The sequence below is a fragment of the Haliaeetus leucocephalus genome, unplaced genomic scaffold (assembly GCF_000737465.1).
Source record: "Haliaeetus leucocephalus isolate CR32 unplaced genomic scaffold, Haliaeetus_leucocephalus-4.0 Scaffold536, whole genome shotgun sequence".
Classification (NCBI taxonomy): Eukaryota; Metazoa; Chordata; class Aves; order Accipitriformes; family Accipitridae; genus Haliaeetus; species Haliaeetus leucocephalus.
This window is the reverse complement of record NW_010972972.1, coordinates 6,127,909-6,149,510: the sequence shown is the minus strand read 5'-3', so window position 1 is coordinate 6,149,510 and position 21,602 is coordinate 6,127,909. Positions and strand designations below refer to the sequence as shown.

Sequence of the window (21,602 nt, the reverse complement as noted above, 5' to 3'; positions counted from 1 at the left end):
TTTGGAAGTCTGATAAGGGAAGGAGAAGTCTTGGAGATGATTAAATTCTTCTAGGTCTCATGAAAATACTGCAAGTTAAAGAAAGAAAGCTTTTTGTAAGTGGGTAAAGTGGCAACATGTATTCACACACGAGGTGCCAGAAGAACTTCAGTGATCTGATAGATGTGCTATCATGAGAGAAGCTTTGTTTTGAGTTTCCCCTTGACCAAAGAAAATCAACATGAGAAACAACTCTGTGGGAAACTAGTGTTCAAGCAGCTCCTTGTTTTCTATTTTCTTTGGGGTTTTTTTTTGTGTCATTAAATCAATTCATCATATATTTCAAGTTTTTTTGTCTAGGGAAAAAGGTAAAAGAATATTTTGAGTGATGAGGTAAGATTATGAGTGTTAGGAGTGGGGTAGTTGCATGTCATTTCAGTAGTGTTGTATCTATTCAAAATACACTCTCCAAGAAACCTTAAAATAGGTATTTACTCTTTCCTTTCCTGCAAAAACCCAAACTGAGACCTGCTGCTTGGCAATTTGTCCAGATGGCTTCAGGAAAGGGTAGTGGAAACAGAATTTCCAGAATTGGGTTTAATGGGTTTAATTAGACTGGTGAAGAGATTAGGGAGGACTGGAGGCAGGGTTAGGAAGCTGTTGTAACAGGTCTTAGACAACCTAGAGAGAGGAGAAGTCTCTCTGCCTTGATTTTGGTTTTGGTTGGGGTTCATTTACTTATTTATTTGAATTAAAGTCATTTGGAAAAAATTGGTAGTGCGTTTATACCCTAGAAGAAATCCTATACGTGTGTTTGAATGGCTAAATATAAAAAATGAGACATCTGGGAATGCAACTACACTCCTCAAGAGGTGGTGGTGGTTGTGGAGGACTTCGGAGTATTGAACTGTAAAAGTCCTCTGCATACTCAGGGAAATGGAAACTGCCCTTAAACTGCATTGTTAGCAAAACTTGATTCCTAACAGCAACACGGACAGATCTAAAAATGACAAATATCTTTAGCAGCACGGAGATATTTAGGAGCTGGTTCTTCCCTCACTTACCTGTCAGTTTGTTTAGGCTCCCAAGTTTGTTTCTGCTGCTGCAGTTGATAACATCGTTGGCGCTTGAAGCAGGGTAAAGTATGTGGCTCCTTGATCCTGTGCAGTTGCTGTTGATACTCCTTGCCTGGAGAAGAAGCAAAATGCTTCGGGCCCGAGCTCAGGTTCTGACAGGTAAAAACATTTCCATTTGCTTGAAAGAGCTGTATGCCCTTCTGTCTTCCCCGAACGCATCTGAGTCCTTGGGGCAGTGAGTTACTGGTGTCAGCCTTGTTTGGCAGACAGGTTTTTGGGTGAGAATGAAAACCTTTGAGCTTCTATTTTGTTTTCCACTCTTAGTCAGCACATCCTTAGAAATAAGTCCAGCGTGTTGGGACCACTGGTACGAAGGGCATTGTACCATGTGCCAGTACAGCCAGGAAAGTGGGAACCCATCATTTCTTTACAGCTACAGCCTGAGGATGATTATTCACAGCTACCACAAATGTTTTGGTCTTTTGACTTGCCATCATTTGTTTTCTTTCCCCACTTGAAGGAAGTGGTTCTTTTCAGTAGGAGAAGGATTAAATTGACTCAACTACTTTGTTTGCTGAAGTAGCACTTTGAAGTGAATCTTTGAAATTTCTTATGTGATCTGGGATTCGATTAGACCACTTTTACCCAGCAGTCTCATAGCAGGGATTTTATTTGGGAGAATCTCACTAGCTATTTCAGCTCCAACAAGTATAAGCAGCCCTTCCTTCAATTTTAAGGCTATTACCTGCTCAGATAGTGCAGTAATTGAGGGAGTGGAATCATACCAATGCCTAATAAAAACAAGTTCAAACTGCAGTGGAATCGATTCAAATACAGGAGGAGAGGACCTCTTTCTTGAAAACTATATATAAAGTCCACTCTGTCCTTCTTCCAGAGATCTGTGCTTAGATTGCTGTTTTCAAGTTCAGATATTGAATAACCTAATAAGGCCAGATATACAAAATACTTAGCTGGGTTTTTTTAAACAAAAGGGGTTTTTTTTAACAAGAGGGGAAGGAAGGAAGGAAGGAAGGAGAACGCACCTTTTAGTTCTGCCGGTTTTGATCCTAACTCACATGGTTTTCAACATTCACTTTTAATACTTGACTTGTGCTTGATCATGCAGACGTTATGGGGTCATCCGTGGTATTAGTAGAATCTCGCTGGTCAGCTTTTCGAAGCATGTCTCTAGTGTTAAGTCTCAAACTGGAAAGGTAATCCCCTCTGGAGTCTTGACCTACTCTCAAAATTACTTTCTCCTGTTCTTTTGAGCCTTTGGGTTCTATTCCAATGTTTTTTTCCTCTTCATCAAGACAGCTTGCTTAATTGCTGTGACTGCTAGGCAGAAATCTTACTCTCCTGTCTTACAGACCTCCTTTTCTTCAGTTGCTTCATAATAAAGTAGTTTCTGGAACAGAGCCAGGCCTTTAGCCCAAAGTGTCTTCTAGCTTTCATATCAAACGAGGAACAGCACAGCCAGATTTCTGTCCTAATCCCTCTTCCCAAAGACAAAGACGTCGACACTGTCTAGACATCGGTGTTAGAAAGATTTTATTCGCTTTTTCCCATGTGTTAATTCAAGGCTGAGGGTTCCCTCTTTCTCTTTTTCAACCCACATAATAGTCCCCAAAGCCTCCCAATCTACCATTGCTCGATGGAGGAAATCCCACCTACAATTCAGGACAGAAGTATACAATTTTGGGACTACGTGGTCTGTGCCCCTTTGGAGCAGAGTCAATGAAACAAGACGTGGTGAGTTCTGGCTGGTAGCCCTCGTGGTGTACTAAGCATTTGTCATTTAAAATATCTTTTTTTTTTTTAATATCAAATGCTGTATTTAGTCACAAGACACTACACGACAGCTGCCAGCTGCCCTTAACCTTTTATACTTCTTTTACAGCTTACTTAATGCAACAGCCTTTCCTTGGGTCCACGTTATATAGCTTTTCAGTGGGGGAGTGGATCCTTATAAGCTACAGATTTTGAGTAGGAAAAGCTAACAATTTAGCTGGTTTCCCGGTCCTTTGAAATTTTACTTCTACTGATGGCAGGTTTTGACCTTTTTTTTTCCTTTGGAAGTGTTCTGCTGGGAAGTTTAGCTAATGAGAGATCATTAGGATCCTATTTACCCTTGTATGTGGTCTAGTTATGTAATGAAGAGGAGGTCAGGTACAAAAACATTGGGAAAACTGAAGACAAATTGGTGGGGGAGCAAAACCTGCCTTAAGAATGTTGTCACAAATTCTTTTTGCCCAATGTTCTCCCTCATTTTGGAGATGGGTTCATTATGTATATTTATTTTCAATTATTTATGTTAAAAGTGTGGAAATAATGGTCTCCACTTCAACCAAAACAGCCGATGGATTCTCTTGCAGATGTGAAAGGCTCTTCCCAGTTTGTCACCCTCCCTGAGGAAGCATGCGTTGGATCCGTGAAGGTGCTGGCCGTACTCATCCCCACACCAAGACCCATGGCTGGCATGAATCTGCAAATAAGTGGAATGCTGGTCTCAGAGGAAGAAATGTAAATAGGTGAATTAGAAGTTTAAAGGCTGCAGTTAGACATAGTAAAATGTAAATAGGAGAAAACATAACAAACTTGAAGCCGTCTTCCTTGGCACTTCAGTGTGTGCCTCTTGCCTCTCTGTCAGTCTTTCTGGATGTCACAGCTGGGGACAAGGAGAAACGTGTTTTGTGTCTTGTATACAGCTGAGTGTGTAATTTCTAGTTAAAAATAAAAGACAGCTTAATGTCAAGATTGCAAGTTCAAAAAGCGTGACGGGGCTGTACATCACTAACCGCACTTTCATTTTGTTCTATATATATGTAGGGCCTTATCAACAATATTTCTGTCCAGGTTTCTCTCTCTCTAAAAACACCATTCGTTTTATAAAAGGTGCCTTGGTCTGAGGGCTAGGGCAATCTTGAGGGAATGAATTTCTTATAACTTTAGCCACCTAGTTTCTTGTCTAGGCTCCTCTCATGGTTCATGGGGACACGTAGACATCTGCAGCATATGGTCATCCCACCTGCTGTAGACAGTTGTGTTAAAATGGGGTGAATTTGCCTTTGAAGTTTCTTCCAACTGATGATGGAGGACATCTGGACCACTAATGTAGCTTAGATAGATACCAAAAATTTAAATGGAGATAGTTAGGAAAGATAAGTGGTACCCTGTGATTCTTGCCCACATTGGTGGCTACTATTGGATATACACATGTGCTTATATAAGATATTTAATTAGAATTAGTCTTTCTTTATAAGAACCTAAACCAAGTACTGTAGATCAAATGATCTATCTAGGAATTGTACATTGGCTTTCAACCTGTTTCAGATGGCCAGTATCCTATTTCCCTTTTCTTAAAGGGGGCACCGAGAGGACTTAGATCTTGCTCAAGGAAAGAAAGCTGATCATAAAAATAACTTCAATGCACTATCCTCCAAAAGCTGTGCAAGACAGATCTATGACCATAGTGTAAGCTGCAGTCTTGTTTCTGAAGGGACTTCAAAATAGGCATTTTGGAAACAATCATGGCAGCGCTCTACATTTGCAAAGGTGCCTTGTCTATGGGCAGATCAGGTTTGAAAGGTATTTCTTCAGTAAAAATGCCTGGAAAACAACTGAAAAATTTGCTGTTCATCACAAGTTAACAGTGAAATGGTTTGTCGATGGACTGTGAGGGTTGTTTCACAGGTACTGCTTGAGGATTATTTGTGTCAGTTAATTAAAGGTTTTGATGGGTATTTATAAGCTGACAGCTTTGGTTGCTCTGGTGGACTTGGGTTTGGGTTACTAAATATTTTGCATTGTTTGCAATGTTCAAATAACGTGGGATTTCAGAATCGGTAGCCAATTCTCTTGTTGATTTAAAAAGGATTATAAGCAGAAAGCTTATAGGCTATGGAAAGTAATTGAGTGTAATGATGTTCTGTAGGAAGACCACTGCAGCTTATTTACCATCACTTGCTTCCTTTGATGCCTCCCCTCCATTTAGCGGTCTCTCCGCCTGGATTGATAATGCTGGCATGTCACTGGAGCATCCTCGGACTCCCTTCCCCCAGCTGCCGGCGTGGAGGAATGGCGAGTTCTTTTCATCAGCAAGCCTGCTTGTTGCCTTCCAGAGCGTCTCGCTGTAATTCAGTTATGAATCATTGCTTTATTTGTCATGTCAAGCTCCAGCAGGACGGTTTAAAGTGCTTTTAGTCGGCAGTAATTTGAGGCACTCTGCCAAACCGTTCAGTTGTTGTCAGAGCCGGCGGTGGCTGCAGCTGATACGATGATAAAACGCGTCCTGACTGCAGATTATTGCCGCGGTGGCAGGAAGGCTGTTCATTTTTACATGTGGCAGGCAATAAGAGCTAATTAACAAGCGTATGAATTTGTTGGGTTTATCCCTGGGGATTACAGAGTGGGTGTAGGTATTTGAAACTGTTAATGCATATATTTTACTGTCTTTTGTATTTTTAAAAATTCATTTTCCTGAGCGTTATTTTACGCTGAAAGTATATCAGCAGAATATGGGTCTCTGTAGTGCAATTGGAATATTTGCTACACAAGAGGGGATGTGTATTAAATTTTTCTCCTCAAACAGAAATACAGCTTGCTTTAAGGGGAAAAAAATTCCTTTTGCTATCCTAAAATAATTTGTTGGGGAAAAAAAAAATACTTCTTTTCTTTTTTTGTATGAAGGTTTTGTGTCTGCAGGATCCCAGCTGAATGCCATGTAGGAATTGGCTGGTGCTAATGTTGATTTAAAAAAAAGTCAGAATTGCTTGGGCACAGGAGTTTATCAGTCAAATATTGTTTAGAGAAACTGTTTTGATGCGCTGCCTTTAGTACCTCACTGAGGGGTTTAGATGGGCAATAGTATGAGTAGTGAGGGCAACAGTAAAATAATTACTTTTCTCCTGATCATTTAACTAAATCAATTTATAGTAGGAATATCTGTGCTGGTAAAATGAGAGGAAAAAATTATCCATACACGTATGTTGTTCTTGTTATCATCCCCCAGCTCCAGACCTTGCCGCCGATGCAAGGAGAGCGTTGCAGGATGCCTCGCGGCTCTGCCTTCAACTATATGTATTTTTTAAAGAGTTCCTCCTCCTTTCTGCTGCTTTGATTCTGCTTTTTCCTTTGAAAGCCAGACATGTAGCTGAACCTTCAGTGCTCATTATTGTTGTCAACTTTTGTGTCCATCTTTTTTTATTTTTTTTTCAATCCCACCTGTGAAACAGGTGTGGCTTTAAAAAAGAAAACCCAAATGCCAGTTTATGATCTGGGTTTTGTATCACTCTGCCGTGGCTCGCAAATGAGTGTTGGCCTCAGAATGGACACAAACGGGTTTACTGGCTCTTAAATGTTTTTGCAGGATGATAAATTTAAAGCAGGGAGAATTAAGATGTAAAGGTGATACATCTGGGAAAAGGTGTCTTGCATCTGGAAGAATCAGTTGTGTCTTGCTGGAGCTGAGCTACAGGCAATTTTATGAGAACCAAATCGGAGCTTCAAATGCTGGTGTCCTCTCATATTAGCTTTTTGCCAGTACTGCAACCTGATCAAAATAACAAACCAAACAATCCTGCTTCCCAAAGTTGAATATGGTGGGAGCTCGGGGAGCTGTCATCTCATGCTGAAGAATAAAGCATGGCTATGAAAACCTTCAGACTTAGTGTCTTCAGGAAAGAAGAATTATAAGGGAAAGATTGTGCCTTTTCTTGGTTAGGGTTAGGGTGCTGCCCAGACTAACTGGGCAGTAATATCTGAAGGGGGCAAACCTGCTCTTAGAGGTCCCTTTTCTGTCCTCTGTTCCTCCCCATGTTCTTCAAGGCAATGATGGGTTTAATGCAGAAATGCTGTTAATTTCTGAAAAAATGAAGTGCATTATTTAATGCAGGTTTTTAATCAGTCCTTCATCTGGCCACTTGATTTCTGTTGCGTGGATACAAAAATTGCAGCATTCAATGAAAGAGTCAAGAAGCTCCATCGCAAGTGACTTTGGAATAACCCACTTCTAGGAGACCCTTTTAATATGTTTTATTTGCTGTTTATAAGTCCTGATACTTTCGATTTTTCACCTTTAAAACATGCGCGCGTGTGTGTGTGAATTAATTTTAAACTTCAAATCTCTTCTTGAATCACACTAAGCTTTTGCGCATAGTGTTTAGTAGTGAGTTTTGCAAACTTGGAGTAAACTGCAATTGAATTTTACTTTATTCTCTTATCCCTTGTTCCTGTAGCACATGGTGGGGTAAATAGTGGCATTTAATTTCATTTCTCATATTGTCTTTTTTTAAGATGCTGGTTTCATGCATGGTATTTTTCTCTTCAATGTAAAGCAATGCAAACCTTTGTTTCTTTACCTGGGTAAGCTTTTCCTAGCTTCCAGTTAATCTCATCAGCCACTTGAAGTGGAAAAAGAGAAGAGGTAGGGGAGAAGGGAAGGGGGAAATGTGGGTGCATTGGGGGTCAGTATGTTACACAACTTCTCTGGTCGGTGACATTTGGGTTCTTTGTACTGTCTTCCATATTCTTTGTCCAGTTGTTCTTGTCACCATTGCTTAATATCTTCTTATTTTGATAAACCTTTTGTGAAATTATTAAAAAGAACATAATTGAGCCTTTTATATTTGTTGTCAGCTGCCAGTGCAACCCAGTATTATGTAGGAGGATTATTGCCTGTGTGTTTGAGAGGCTGCCTGAATACTTGACCTTGAAAGCAGCTTGCTCTCAGAGGTGCCAGGGGGTGGAAGGGCAATGAGATGCGGTGTCGTTCAGCTTTCAAGGGAATTTTTCCTGCCGTGCACATCACTGTCCTGCTCTGATTGCCCCAAAATATCCACCTTTCATGAGGACCTTGGACATTTGGGTGTCTAGTCGAGCAGCAGTGTTGTGCATACAGTTTGCAGAGATTTTGGAAGATGCTGCTACCCAAGTCGTTCCTGCGCAGCTGAAGCCCTCTTCATATACAAGCAGGATATATTATTGTATTCAGTATACACGCATACCTTGCATCTCTTAGCAGAAGATTTCACTGGCTGCACTTCTATCAGGGCTCTCTGAATCTCCCAACTTAATTATGACTATTACGAATAATTTCATCTCTGCAAACGTTACCTTATCTCTTTTGCTCTCTTTTCCAGTTTTAGCGCCGTGCATGAAGTACTGCTGGTCCTTGTAAAGGATCTTGGAGCACCTCACTGTTACCCTTTTGGGAGCCTGAAAATTCAATGTTTAATACTAGGCTGTTTCCTATAGCTTAGCTGCTCTCTAATCCATGACAGCCCCTTTTTGTCTTATCCTGTAACTTTAGTTTTTTAATAATGTCTTTCTAGGGCTTTTATTAATAGCTTTTTGAGGTCATCGCCCCCAGTTATGGACTCTTTACTTATTACTGTATAGCCATGATCGAAGGATTTTTTCTGAGTTATTTTGCTTCCCTTGCTGTGTTTGTTTATCTGAGTGTGGTAGGGCAATGCATCATTACAGGCAGTGTGCTTCATGTGAAATAAGACATTGGGTAATTCCATGATAATCCTTAATACACTTATTAGAGATAAGTACAAATCTTCTGCCGTTATGTAATGAGCGATTTGAATATGATAGTGTATTTTTGTAAACATTATGGACAGGTCATTCTAAGTTCTTTCTGAATTGTTAAATGAACAGTCTTCGGGTTTATTGACTTTAGTATACATTTACTTTTTCTTCCATCTTGTATTTCTCTAGTAGCTCTTTGAAGGTCCCTGATTTTTCTATACTTGAAAAATAATACATGTGGAGTAGATTTGTAATTGGTATATGCACTTTCTAGGTTGTTTGTGGTATTTTGTCTGTTTATGCTGCTCTTGGTTTGGATTTTGACTCGTTTGCTTCCCATAATCTTGTTTTCTGATGAGCCTTTTCTTCCCTACTGTCCTCTACTCCTCCCATTGGAGGTTCTGTTACATCTCCTCAGGTAGATGACAGGCAGAGTCTATTGTCTGTAATTTTCTCACCTTTTGACTTAAGGCTCTTGCTCTCTATTATCCTTATTTTAAAATCCTCCTGTAAACAAATGCATCGAATTTCCAGGTCGCCGTGCTCATTTATCATTGAAAACATTGGCTTCCATGGCAATTGTACTGTTGGTACTTAGTGACCACAGCTGCTAGTATTTTCAAATCCAGTCTTGTTATTCAAGTTGTTTTGAACATTAGATGAAAGTAGCCTCAATTCTTAAATGCAATAGAAATAGCTATTTCTAGAAAAAACACTTAAGTAATTGAGAAATTGCTTCTCTGAACTCTGCTGTGACAGTTGACACCATTTACCTCCTGTGTCAACCAGTTGGATATCACCAGACCTTGAGCAGTTCCTTTTCCCATAACCAGTTTATAGCATTGAAGAAGAAAGACTGTTCTTATCTGCTGCAGGATCTACTTACATAGAGACACCAGAAAATAGACAGACAGATCTCTAATGCTTTGAAGACCAGTATGATGGAGAGCTGATCATGGGGTCTCTTCTTGTCATTGTGTTGTCCATCGTGAGGTCCACATGCTGGTTAGTCTTCCTCCCACGTCACCTCCATGAGACAATGACTATGCAGCCTTTGGAGGTGTGTGGTCAGCAGTATTCTGCAGTCTGCTTTGGCCAGGTAGGCATAGATCAGTGATCAGACCTTTGGAAAGATGAAAAAGAAAGAGCAAAGGCAGAGCCAGCAAGCTTAGAAGTGAAACAGCCCAGGAAATGATCTGTATGTGTAAGTGCTGCAGGTGGTCTTTCCTGGCTGTGATCATCGCCTCTGGTGCACAGATCCCATAGGCACTGATGGAAACTGAGCCAGGTGTCAGGAGTCATGGCTTTCAGAGACATGGAAAGGAAAAAAATAAATTAAAAAAAATAATTAAAGTGTAGTTTTGAAATGGAATATTTTAAAATGGACTCATTTTATACTGTTTCCCACCCAAAAAGCCCATGTGGACAAGCATCAAATTGTGGAGATCAGAAATCTACTCATAAGATGCTTCTGAAAAGAGGGAAATTGAGCAGATATCTAAGATAAAACAAGACAAGTTATGTCATAGAAGTGTAACCATGTCACTCCAAGCAGGACCTTGGAAACAGCTTCAACTGCAATTTTTCCCTGTCCCAAATAAATTTTCATTATTGGCAGTGAAGATCTGAAGTGCTGTTTGCTAGCAGAATTTATGGATGACTGACAGCATGTTCAGGCCTCTGAGTCCTCGTGTTAAAGACAGTTCTTGCTATTGAAAAATAGATAAGAAATCCAGAAAAAAAACAGGGAGTGTACAATATTCCCAAGTTAGGAGCAGCACATGTGGCTTTTAATGGTAGTTTGTTTGATTCTGGGATATAGGAGAAGTGATAGCTTTCAGATGCGTTTCAATGACAGCCGGAACATTTTATTTTTTTTCCTTTTCCTACTCATCCGGAAACGCTTAGAAAAGAGCAATTCTACCTATTTGTCTTGTTGATGGCTGTTTTCTTCTAGTATAAGGAAATAGTTTCCACTTATATTAGGCCAGTATCTCATGTGGATGTGGAGCAGATTTCCATCCGCTGCTCTTGGCTAGAGAGGAAATAGTGAAAGAAATCTGGGGGAAGTTGGGGAAAGAAAAGGAAAATTTTAGGTAACTTAAACCATTGAACTGTGTGTCCTGACTTTGCCTGAAAATTCCTCATTTTTGGAGCGGTAGTGATGAGAATAACTGAGGACAACGCTGTGCCAGGTCTCACTGATGGTGATAGGTGAGTGCTGCTGTACTAACATTTTTGCTTTAGGCCAGCAAAGTCTTTTAGTGCCGATAAAATGCTGAGCTGCGGGATGTTGTAATGCCTTCTGTAACTCTAGCAGTGTTAAGTATTAATTTTTTTAATTATTATTAATAGAAGTATATTGGGGAAAGAGGTCTTTCAGTCAGACTGGTTATACAAAGAGATAATGCTGGTATGGAGCATCAGATATACCAGAACCAGAAATATATCTATCCTTGCTATTACTGAACTTGGAAAAGATTCAGTAATTTGGGTGGTCTACAGCTGTTTGTAAATACCTGAATCTTTTGGGTTTTTTTTCTGTGGTAGAAAATTGCAAAATATGTAGGTGAAACATTGTTTTCCCTTAAGTATCATGTTTTAATAAGTCCCCCTAAAGTGATGGTCCATTGGCAGCGTTAAGACTAATCTAATGTCTCAAAGCTACCAATGCAATTAGAACATAGGAAGGATCAGTTTTTAAAAATTATGTTAGCTAAGTGTCTAGCTATTTAAATAGCACATATATATATATTAAAAAAAAAAATCCAAACCCCCCAAAAGTAGAATACCTTTGGGGGCTCCTTTCTCCCAGAACTCTTAAATCCCTCTCCTAGAATAACTCCCAGCTCTTTCACCTGTGTTTCAGGTAACCTTTGAAAAAGGGAACTGTCAGATCAGATTTTCTTTCTGCTGGACCCTGTTAATAACCAGAAAACCCCTGGAATTTCTTGGTACCAACTTGCAAGACATGCTTCTGGTATAGGGACCCAGCAAACTCTAGCCTTGGACAACTGAAACAGTGAAAAAGACATAAGTAAATATGTTCTTGAAATTACATTTTAAAATTGGTTTAGGCAGTTTTCATCTTCAACTCGTTTTGCAGTTAAAACCTAATTATGAATAGTTATATTCATGTTAAATAATCCAGTTTTCTTCTAGTTCTGCATTAAACAAGTTGCCAGAACTTGCCTGGTGGTAGTGGGTTAGGTAGGAAGCATTGTCTGAGGTGGCATCACTAAACTGCAGACTTCATTCACACATGTAGCCCATAACAGTATTTTGAAAACATTAATTTGCATAGAATGCAGTTACTGTCTTTCAGAAAAAAATAGTTACCCCTCCCCCAACTGGACCTATCTATGATTAAACTGAAATGCAGAAGTAGGATTCATGCTTTTTGAAAAATGTGTATTTGCCAGACTCTCATCTAAATCGTAAATAGCAGCTTTGGGTTTGAAATTAGCCATGGGCTTACAGTCCCATTCCACAGATGAGCAAATGAAAGACGGATTTGAGTAGTGTTGTCTATTTTTCTGGTAGTTTGTATGAAATGGGCAACTGCTGAACATAAAAATACCAGCTTAAAATTCCTTCATGTGTTTTGTGTTGCTGGAAGTTCAGATTGTACTTGTTGATTTAAAATTGGACATTGAAATCATATGTTGGCAGCGGTTAAAAAGTATGGTGTTTACTTGTCATCAGAACTGCTTTCATCCTGGAAAACATCAACTATTTATTTTGCTCAAACCGCTGTCTAATACTTCTGAAGTAGGGGGGCTCTTGCAGCCTGGGTGGGGGCTGCCGCAGTGTGTGTGGGGGTTACTTTGAAGCTATCCTGAACTGACATCTCGGTGAAGCACAAAGAAACATTACACTACCCAAGATGATGTCTTGGATGTAATGTAGAAATTTTAGGTAATAGGGATCAGGCAGAGTAAATTCCAACAAAGCCTTGACAACCCCTCATCCTTTCTCAAATTATAGCTCATTTCTGAAATTGGAAACTGGAGAATGATGCTGTTGGCTGAATTTGTCTTCAGATTATATTAGCTTTATTTAGTATGTGTTTTGTTCTGTTTTTTCTACTCTGAACCAAGATCCCTATGAAGAGAATGAGAATTAATTGTATAACCATTGTATTAATACTGTACACGAGAGTCTTTGTCCCCAGAGATGCTAAAACTCTGGCTGGATAGCCCATGAGCAACCTAACACAGCTTTGAAGATGTTCCTCCTTGGAGCTAGAAGTAGGAGAAGATCTCTGCTGGAGGTCCCTTCCAACCTAAATTATCCTGCAATTTTGTGATCCCAACAGAATTACTGAGTAAGCTTCTGTTGATCGCTTCTCAGCAAACTGGTTGGAGATGGAGATAGCAGGGATTCACCCCCAGAACTTCTATCAACTGTGTCATTGAACACGTGTGTCACAGAATCACAGAATGGTTTGGGTTGGAAGGGACCTTAAAGACCATCTAGTTCCAACCCCCCTGCCATGGGCAGGGGCACCTTCCACTAGACCGGGTTGCTCACAGCCCCATCCAACCTGGCCTTGAACACTGCCAGGGATGGGGCAGCCACAGCTTCTCTGGGCAACCTGTGCCAGAGCCTCACCACTGTCATAGTAAAGGATGTCTGATGGACAGGGATGGACAGGCACCTTGGCTCTTGGGTTGCAGATAGGACTTAGACTAGCAATTAAATTATTATATGTGAGAATGCGATCCACATCTTTCTTCAGTCCTCAGCTGGTGTTGCTGTGCAGTGCTGCTGTCCAGAGACATCCCTGGTCAGTCCCAAAGGCATTTTAGAAGACCAGTCTTTCTCCATATGTGGAAAAGCTTTGGCATTTTGAATAAAAAAGGAAAAAGAAATGGACGCATTCAGCATATAATTACTTGCATCTTTTCTGCAATGATTAAATATCTTTAAAATGTTCCTTCCAACCCAAACCAGTCTATGATTCTGTGATCCTATTAACGAGGAATAATCGACTCTGCTGTTAACGATAAAATATGATGGTAGTTGAAAGGGTGCAATCCGTTTGGCAGTCTTAGAGATTGCTGCCCGAATAGTTTCATCTCTTTATTACAGGTTGCCTGAAAGCAGTTAATCTGGAGTAATTTAGTTGTGATATGACCTGGCTAGTCTCAAAATGACACTTTTAAAGAAGTTGCCAAATAGAGCCATCTGTTTTCTTATACTCTAATTGCTCATTCGGCCCAAACAGCTCAGCAGATCTAAGGAAACCAGTTAGCGGGGAGGGCCAAGTGTTGATGTGCTGTTCTGAAGCTGTTTCGGTGTGAATTAAGACTCTTTGTGAGGAGCACAAACCCAGAGCCTTAGAGTCCTTTTCTTTATTTTTTGTTTTGTACTTCCCTACTTGTCTGCTTGTGCTTCTGTTCACATCACCTATTCTGCTCTACAGATGAGGCTGGTGAGCCTTATTGACTCTCCTGCTTGGTAAGAAGTGACCTTTAAATTGCTTTTTTCCTGCAGCTTTCTGGGCACCGCGAGCCTCCTCTGAAACGATTTTGCGAAGCCTCGGCTCTTAAGGCTTTCAAATTCTTCCTTAGGATGCACTTCTATTACAGAGGCTGGAAGAAAGGTGCTTCTCAAAGGGCAAAACCTCCACGCTAGGCTGTGTTTTGTAATCTTACCGAAGTTTCAGTTGTTGCTTCCTTCAGTGTCCCTCTTTAGATGACGGGTTGCAAGGAGAAGCACTGCCAGAGATCCCAAGCCAATGCGAGCTTGCGCTGCCCGTGCTCGGAGCCGACCGAAAGCGTGCCAGCGCCTTTAGCGCAGCCCTGGGAGCGACCGCCGTGGCTGGAGCAGGCGCTGCACCAGCGACATTCGTGCGGCTTGGAGCGGTTTGAGCGTAAGCAGAGCAGCTTCGCGTCTGTCTGCAAATTTCTGTCTGGAGACGGGCACCCTCCCAGCTCTGCTGCTTCCTCCCTCCTCTGAGCGGCTTGCTGTGGAGTCCTTTGCCAGCTATAAACTATTTCGGCTCTCGGCGGGCTCTGCTGTTATTGCAAACAAGGAGGGGGAATAAAAGTTCTCTGCGTTCGTGTGTGCTTGCCTTGAAGCAGGGGAGGGAAGGAGAGGGTGCAGTGGGCGGCTGGCTCCAGGGTCAGCTGGCCCTCCCAATTTCACCAGGGTCATTCGTTAGAGCCCGTCTGCTTTATGAGGCACAAACTAGCCCTAGGGCTGTTGCTCCTTGCTGTGCAATGTTTGTTCTTTCTTTCTTCTGGGAACAAAGTTCATTGCTATTTTTATCTGTATTGTGTAGTGTTTAGTGGAGTTTTGGGTGCTGTAAGAAGCGATCAATAATGCTTGTTGACTGACCTCTGAACAAGGCTTCCTATTGCTCACAGAGAAACAAATGTGAGCAACTTGCTAAAAGCAGCTCTAATTCAGCAGAAACCCTGGGGGAGAACCGCAGCAGCAGCTGCTACCGATTCTGAAGGATGTCTGTCCTTGCTTGGCGAAGAAGGAGGTACCAAGTGGAACAAGGCTGGGATGTGTCCACAGGGTGGGTTCCTGTTCCTGTGCTTGCTAGAATGACATCTCATGCTTTTGGAGGCTTCTTTTGGTGGAGATGTTGACAGCTGGGGTAGAAATATAACTGGACTACCTAATCCTTGCCTTATTGGGTGAGAGCTCAGTAGCTGGCTGGGGCTGAAGTTTAATTTGAGCGAAAGTGACTAAAGAGAAAAAGATCACTTGGGATATCCTTGTGGCTGTGTTTTAATGAATGCCTTTCTCTACTGTCTAAGGAACTTGGGTTGTAAACTGCTCTAAAAATAAGCTTTGATGTAATCTCTTCTTTGGAAATAGGGTGCTCAGATTTGCAGGCATCTAGTCATGCTTTGTTCTTAGAATCACAGAGTGGTTTGGGTTGGAAGGGACCTTTTGCGGTCGTCTAGTCCAACCCCCCCTGCCATGGGCAGGGACACCTTCAACCAGATCAGGTTGCTCAGAGCCCCGTCCAACTTGACCTTGAACGTTCCCAGGGATGGGGCACCAACCACCTCTCTGGGCAACCTGGGCCAGGGTTTCACCTCCGTCAGCGTAAAAAAATTCTTCCTTATATCTAGTTTGAATCTCCTCTCTTTTAGTTTAAAAAGTCTGTCCCTATCTTTCTTATAAGCCCCCTTTAAGTACTGAAAGGCTGCTATAAGGTCTCGCCGGAGCCTTTTCTTCTCCAGGCTGAGAAGAGCCACCTTCTTCTGTCTTATGACTGGGAAGATGTCTGTCCTTGCACTTAAGTGCTGTTAGTATAGACATAGGGATACCATAGTGGCAGGCATGGCAGCATATATACGCTCCTGACATATTTGAAGGTTGCATGCCTATAAAATCATGAGTAGTATAGGGAAGGCAAGCAATCGGTCCTTACTTGCTGTCTGTTCGGTACAAGAACTGGGGGACATTGAGTGAAACTGGCAGCAGGCTTGTTAGAAAAGAGTTGTTCTTTGCATACATGTGGTTCAGCAGTCGAACTCATAGCACCAGTGCGGTGCAGAGGGCAAGAGCTTGCACTGGTTCAGAAGTGACTGGAAGAGTTCACAGAAAAGGTCTTCAAGGGCTGCTGAATCCTTCTTTCTCAGGGAATCTGTGAACAGCAATTTGCTAGAGTTGAGGAGTGCTCTGTGAGGGAGCAGCACAGCACGCTTGTCCTTTCCATGTATCCTTGCATGCCTGGCATCCTTTGGAGGTAGGATGCCAGTTTAAGTTGTCTTTTGGTGTCTCATTTCATTGGTCTGACCATTAGGTTTTTATATATTCCTATTTGCCCTGCCCTGGGATTCATGGCTGCTCGAGATCTCTCTCTTTGCTGCAGGAGAGAGTGAGCTCGTTTTGCTGAGTCTTCTTCATCACCCCTCTGCTTCTGCTGGGCTCCCACATGTTGCAGGTAAAACGATGACTAATATTGCGCTGCTGTGTCCCTGGCTGTCTGGATGCAGCCACAGCTGCTGAGACTGCTAAAGTAAGGAGTGGAAAATGAGGTTATTTTCTTCCTAGTTTAAAAGACAAATAATTTTGTTTCCTCGTTGCTTAAGGGTTGCCATTGCCAGTTCATATTCCAGGTATGGTGATGAGAGATTCTGTGGGCACCTCTCCTGGTGATGCTAATTGTGTCTGTGCAGTGGAAGAAGTGGTCCACAGAGATGGTTTCATTGCTTGATGAGTAATCAGCTGCTTTCTGGATCTTGAGATTCTCCAGGAATATGTGGGGTTGGAGAAATCCTGGCCACCTGGCTGGAAAACTCCAGCCCTCCTTGTTTGGCCTCCTTGGCCAAGATAGTTTAGTTGTTCTTTCCATAATGCTGTTTACCCTCGGTGAAGTGCATTGCCCTGGAACAGAAGTCACTCTCGAAACTCTTCCAGAGTATCTCTTTTTTATTCCCAAAACTGCTCATATGCAATTTCGGGAGGTGAGGGAGCTCTTTATAGGGTGTTTGCCAGCTTACAAGCCTTGAAGCATCCATTAATACCACTGACACAAAACCCAGCAAAGCCTTGGCTGGGACTCTGTGGATCTCCAGGTCTGTTGGCAGCTCAGACGGGTACATCCATAGGGAATTGCTGCGGCAGCTTGTACCATTCCATGTGCTCTTAATATCTCTTGAAAGAAGTGTCCCTATCTCACCATCAGAGGTACCTCTGGGAACTAAACTCAGATCCCTTAGGATGTTATTTGGTATTTTAACCATAAATCTTCCTTTTTCTGTATCTTTTCTGATAGAGGTGGAACTTGTATCTTACAAGGAGATACCTGACTGTAGGTTTTATAGCAAGGCTGTTTGGACGATAATGTGCATGTTATTACCTTCAGCTTACCAACTCCTCTGTAAATAGGACAGTGGTAGGTAATCCCATTTGTCATGTCTGTTAGCTCAAAGCCAGTGCGAGGGAGGTGACACTTCTCCTTTCAGCTGGACAGGGGTTGCAGGATGTGTTTGTACCCATGAGGACTAAATTGTAATGTTTGTGTTTGTTTATTCCAAATTACTCAGTTTCAGATCTGATAGCTAACAGGCTAATGGTGGTGCTCCATCGTGGTGGTAGGCTGGAAGAGGACTCTGTAAGTTGCTATTTATCCTTTGGACCACAGAAATTATTTCCTTGATTGTCCTTTGACCAAGTCATCCCTCTGTTTATATCCTTCTGCTGCCTCCCCTCCTCAATCTTTTCACACATAAGCCCTTTGCAGCCTATCTTTGCCCTATGTGTTGTTTCTCATTCTGTAGGAGAGGCTGTTGTCCACCTCCAGTTGTCCTTTGGTGGCAGCTCTCCTCCTCTTCCTCTTTCACCATTTGGTTTCGTCAAGCTCCTGCTGCCCTGATGGCCAAGAAGAGCTGCCTGTAGACACCTACATGACTGCTATCTTTGTTCCTTGGATGTATCTCCTCTGCTGCGATACTACCAGGGTACCAGTGTACGGTGATGAGCGCAGGCTGTGCTCCCTAGAGCTGCCTTGTTTTATGCTCGACTGCTGTCTCTCATAAAGCTGGTACGTGGTTTGTGTGTGACAGCTGTCACAGTGCTCCAGTACTGGGATGGAGAGCATTCCGCTGATGCAAACTCGAATAAGTGCAATTTAGTTTGTTTTTCATGCCTCATTTAATAATCAGTGCAAATCCACGCATTAACAAGTAAAAAGTTATTGTTCACAGCATTGGAACCAAATTAAAAACATTCATACGCTTATAGCAAAACTGTCCAAAAGAGACTACTGAGAACGGCTTTGGAAATTACAGAAACTTGGCTACTCCTAATGGGGTAGTTTATTTTGGGAGACAGATTAAAAGCCATGCTGGTTATGGGAACGTGATGTATTTCAGGGCAATGCTGAGTGAAGAACTAGCACTTCTTGCTGTCCTCCTACTGAATCCAAGCCTGTAAATGTCTTTGTAGTATCTGTGGGTGAAATACCTGCTCTTGGCACAGTAGTGCTCATCCAGCCAGCCAAAAGATACGGAAGATTGGTAAAGAAAAATGATCCTTTGTTCTGAAAGTCCATGGATCCGTAATGATTCATCTTCAGCTTGTTTGCAACTTAGGGAGCAGAACAAGCCCTGACAGTGAGCGTGGGTGAGCTGCCGAGGCACAGGCAGTTGCGTTCCCTTGCGGGGAGGCTTTCCTCAGCCTCCCCGCTGAACAGATTTAATAGGTTTTTAGAGGCTTGAAGGGCTTGCTCAATGCATCTAGCCTGGCTTTCTCTCAACCAGACTGTGGGACTTCTTGCGGTAATGTCTCCATCAGGCCTGTAGCTTTCAGGTAAACTAGAGAGTATGCTTCACAAAGATCTGTATTCTTGATTTACTGCATATGTTCTCCCCAATAAAGGATTCGTGACATAGTTCAGGAATTGGGGCTAGTTTAATTATGTGGAGCAGCTTTAGATTAACCTGAAACCTCTGGTAGTTGGTGTCTTTGGACTGATTGGTGATGGGTCTGTCAGGAAATTATACAGACCTGTGTGAAGTCTACAACCTATGTCAGGAATATAGGCAGGATATATAAGGCATGGACCAGCAGATCACCTCATTAACCAAACCACCTCAAAATCACCTCCGCTGGTCAGGAGGGAGCTAAACCCACCCTAGCTGCCACACAGCTTCCAGCCGGCTCTTGGGAAGTGGGACATGGGGGTAGACATCAGGTTAACAGAAGTAAAACAGAATAAGATGTATAATTGCTGGGAGTCTGATGCTGAGAAAAAAGCGATGTGTAGCTGTAATTAACAGCCAAATGATTGAGTGATTTGCCAAAGTCGTGCAGGATATGAAGCGTGATGTATATGGAGAACATGCAGCGAAAGAGGTTTGCGGGAGATGATCTGAGGTCGTCGGCTGTTTCATGGCAGCCTCTGCTTGCTAAAAAGGCCACCCCTGCAGGGCAGAGGCTGCTGAAGCAGCTGTGAGCCCCATCTTTTTGGGAATATTGAGAGTTCCCAAACCTTTCCTGGGCTGCACATATTTTCTCGGTCTCATTACCCCTGGGAAAGTAAAACACCAGAGTTCGTGCTGCATTCATCTGAAGCCTTACTTTGTTTTTTGAAAAAACACTGAACAGCCTTAAAAAAAAACACAGGATGCTTTTTCTTTTCTAGTGAAAGCAAGTGTTAAATACTGGATTACAAGACTGGAAATAGAGTTGTATTTTTATGTGGCTCTTTTGTAATTCCAGGATTATGTTTAACAAAGATCCGCTTCAGCTACACCAGTGTTTCTTTAGCTTTGGATGCTAGTGACCCCAGAGCTTTTCCTACCGTGTTAAGACTCTCTGAGATGAAGTCTTTCTCTCTATATTCAAGATGGAATTTCCTTTTTCTCCTTCTTAGTATTTTGTTAACCTATTTTAGGAATGATTCTTCTGGATTTATACCAAATATAGCTGCTCTGACTCAGCCTCCTCTGTTCCTGGTTTTGAACTTTGAGATCTACTTGCTGCTTTTGCATTTTGTAGCACTTCCCTCCGCCTCTGTAATTTCCCCCTCTTCGTTTCTAATCCAGTCCTCTTGCGTTTCTCAAGTAGCATTCTTCAGTTTAAATGGCTTTCCTATTGATCCCAGGATTTTTAAGATTGTCACAATATTTTATAAATCAGCATCAGAAGAATAATTCTGTACAGGAGATTCACCGTATCCAGTTGGCCATTAGACTGTCGCGAAGCCCTTACCTGACATTTTAATAATACAAATGATAGATATGGAACTTAAAGTGTGCTATTTTGGTTGTTCTAGACCTCTAGGGAGACTCTCCTCCTCCACATAGCACCTGTGGAGGAAAGTTCCTCATGAGCTACGTGCACGGACTGTCGTCTGTTGGAGTCCATCACGATGCTTGTGAAGGTTGCTGTGTCAACTGTGGTCCACGCTGCAGGAAGGAAGCTCCATCAGGGCTGAACGTTATTTTGCAATTTGTATGCACTTATGTTGAGGGCAGGGTGAATTTAATGGTGAGCAGTGCCTGATCTACAGACCTTGAAGCTACGAAGCGCTCTTCATGTCGCACAGAGTTGGGGCAGGATCGTGGCAGTTTTCTCCCTGCATGGGCAGCTGTGGCTCAGTCGGTGGGTCGTTTGATTGTATGTGTGATCTCCTGTTAACAGCCAGTAATGGGGCAATTACTGCCCATTGTGGATGTGAATGTCCACTTACTATGATCTAGACTGAAATCATTAACTCATTTCACGCAGAGTATTCAATAGCCATGAGATGGAGACAAGCAGGCTGGACACAACGTGATGCAGAAAGGCGAAGAGGCATGGGAAGCTGACTTTGTCAATGATGTTGACTCAGATTTGCAAGATGATACAGGGGCTGATGAGTATTTTTGCTTGCCTCTTAATTGCCAGTAACTGGCAGCACAGACTTAGCAGTTCTCTCTCGTGTTCAGTTTTCTGTTTCCCCCCCTCCAATGTCTGCAGAAGATTTTCAAAATCAGATGGCAACAGTGAATTGCAGATCAGGAGGATTAGCATTTGTATCAAACACACTCCAGCAGAAGGAGATTACAAGTCCTGGGTCAGCCGATAGCAAGAGCTCGGGAGCGTAGCTATGGAGCTGGTGCTGCTGGAAGGGATGAGAAGGAGCAGAGTTCAGTGACATTGGCCACCTGATATTCTGCTCTGGTCCTTCTACAGGGCTGCCTTGACAGATGTTTTGCCTCTGCCAAGATTTGGTGTTCTCCAGTGCAAATGCTTGGAGGTTTCACCTCTCTCTGCAGAATAAAATCCTTCAAAAACTGTCATTCCTGTTCTTCAGTATCATACCTTTCTTTCTCTTTCAGCCAGTAACAAGTATTTTGCATCAGATAAAAAAGCCAGTAGAGGTGCAGGCACATGCTTCATCTTTTTACGGATGCTTTCTGTGTAGGCTGATCTGAACAAAGAAGGGATGTGAGACCAGTGAGCATCAATGGCAGCTTTGCCAAGAGGTGAAAAAGGCTCTACTCATCCATGCGGCACGCAGGTCTAAAATACCTGCGGTTTTGTATGCGC

At 42.3% G+C, this 21,602-nt stretch overlaps 1 protein-coding gene across 3 annotated transcripts in view; it reads left to right on the top strand.

Moving 5' to 3' along the window:
* The window catches only part of FAM168A (family with sequence similarity 168, member A), a 187,314-nt gene that overhangs the window by 52,283 nt on the left and 113,429 nt on the right, over positions 1-21,602 (top strand). Inside the window, exon 1 of one of the 3 annotated variants that reach the window (XM_010576637.1) lies at positions 17,932-18,108. The exons of the other annotated variants lie outside the window; for them this stretch is intronic. The gene's annotated coding sequence lies outside the window, so the exon portion shown is untranslated. Of the gene's footprint in view, positions 1-17,931; positions 18,109-21,602 lie in introns of those variants that run through there. 3 annotated transcript variants of the gene reach the window in all.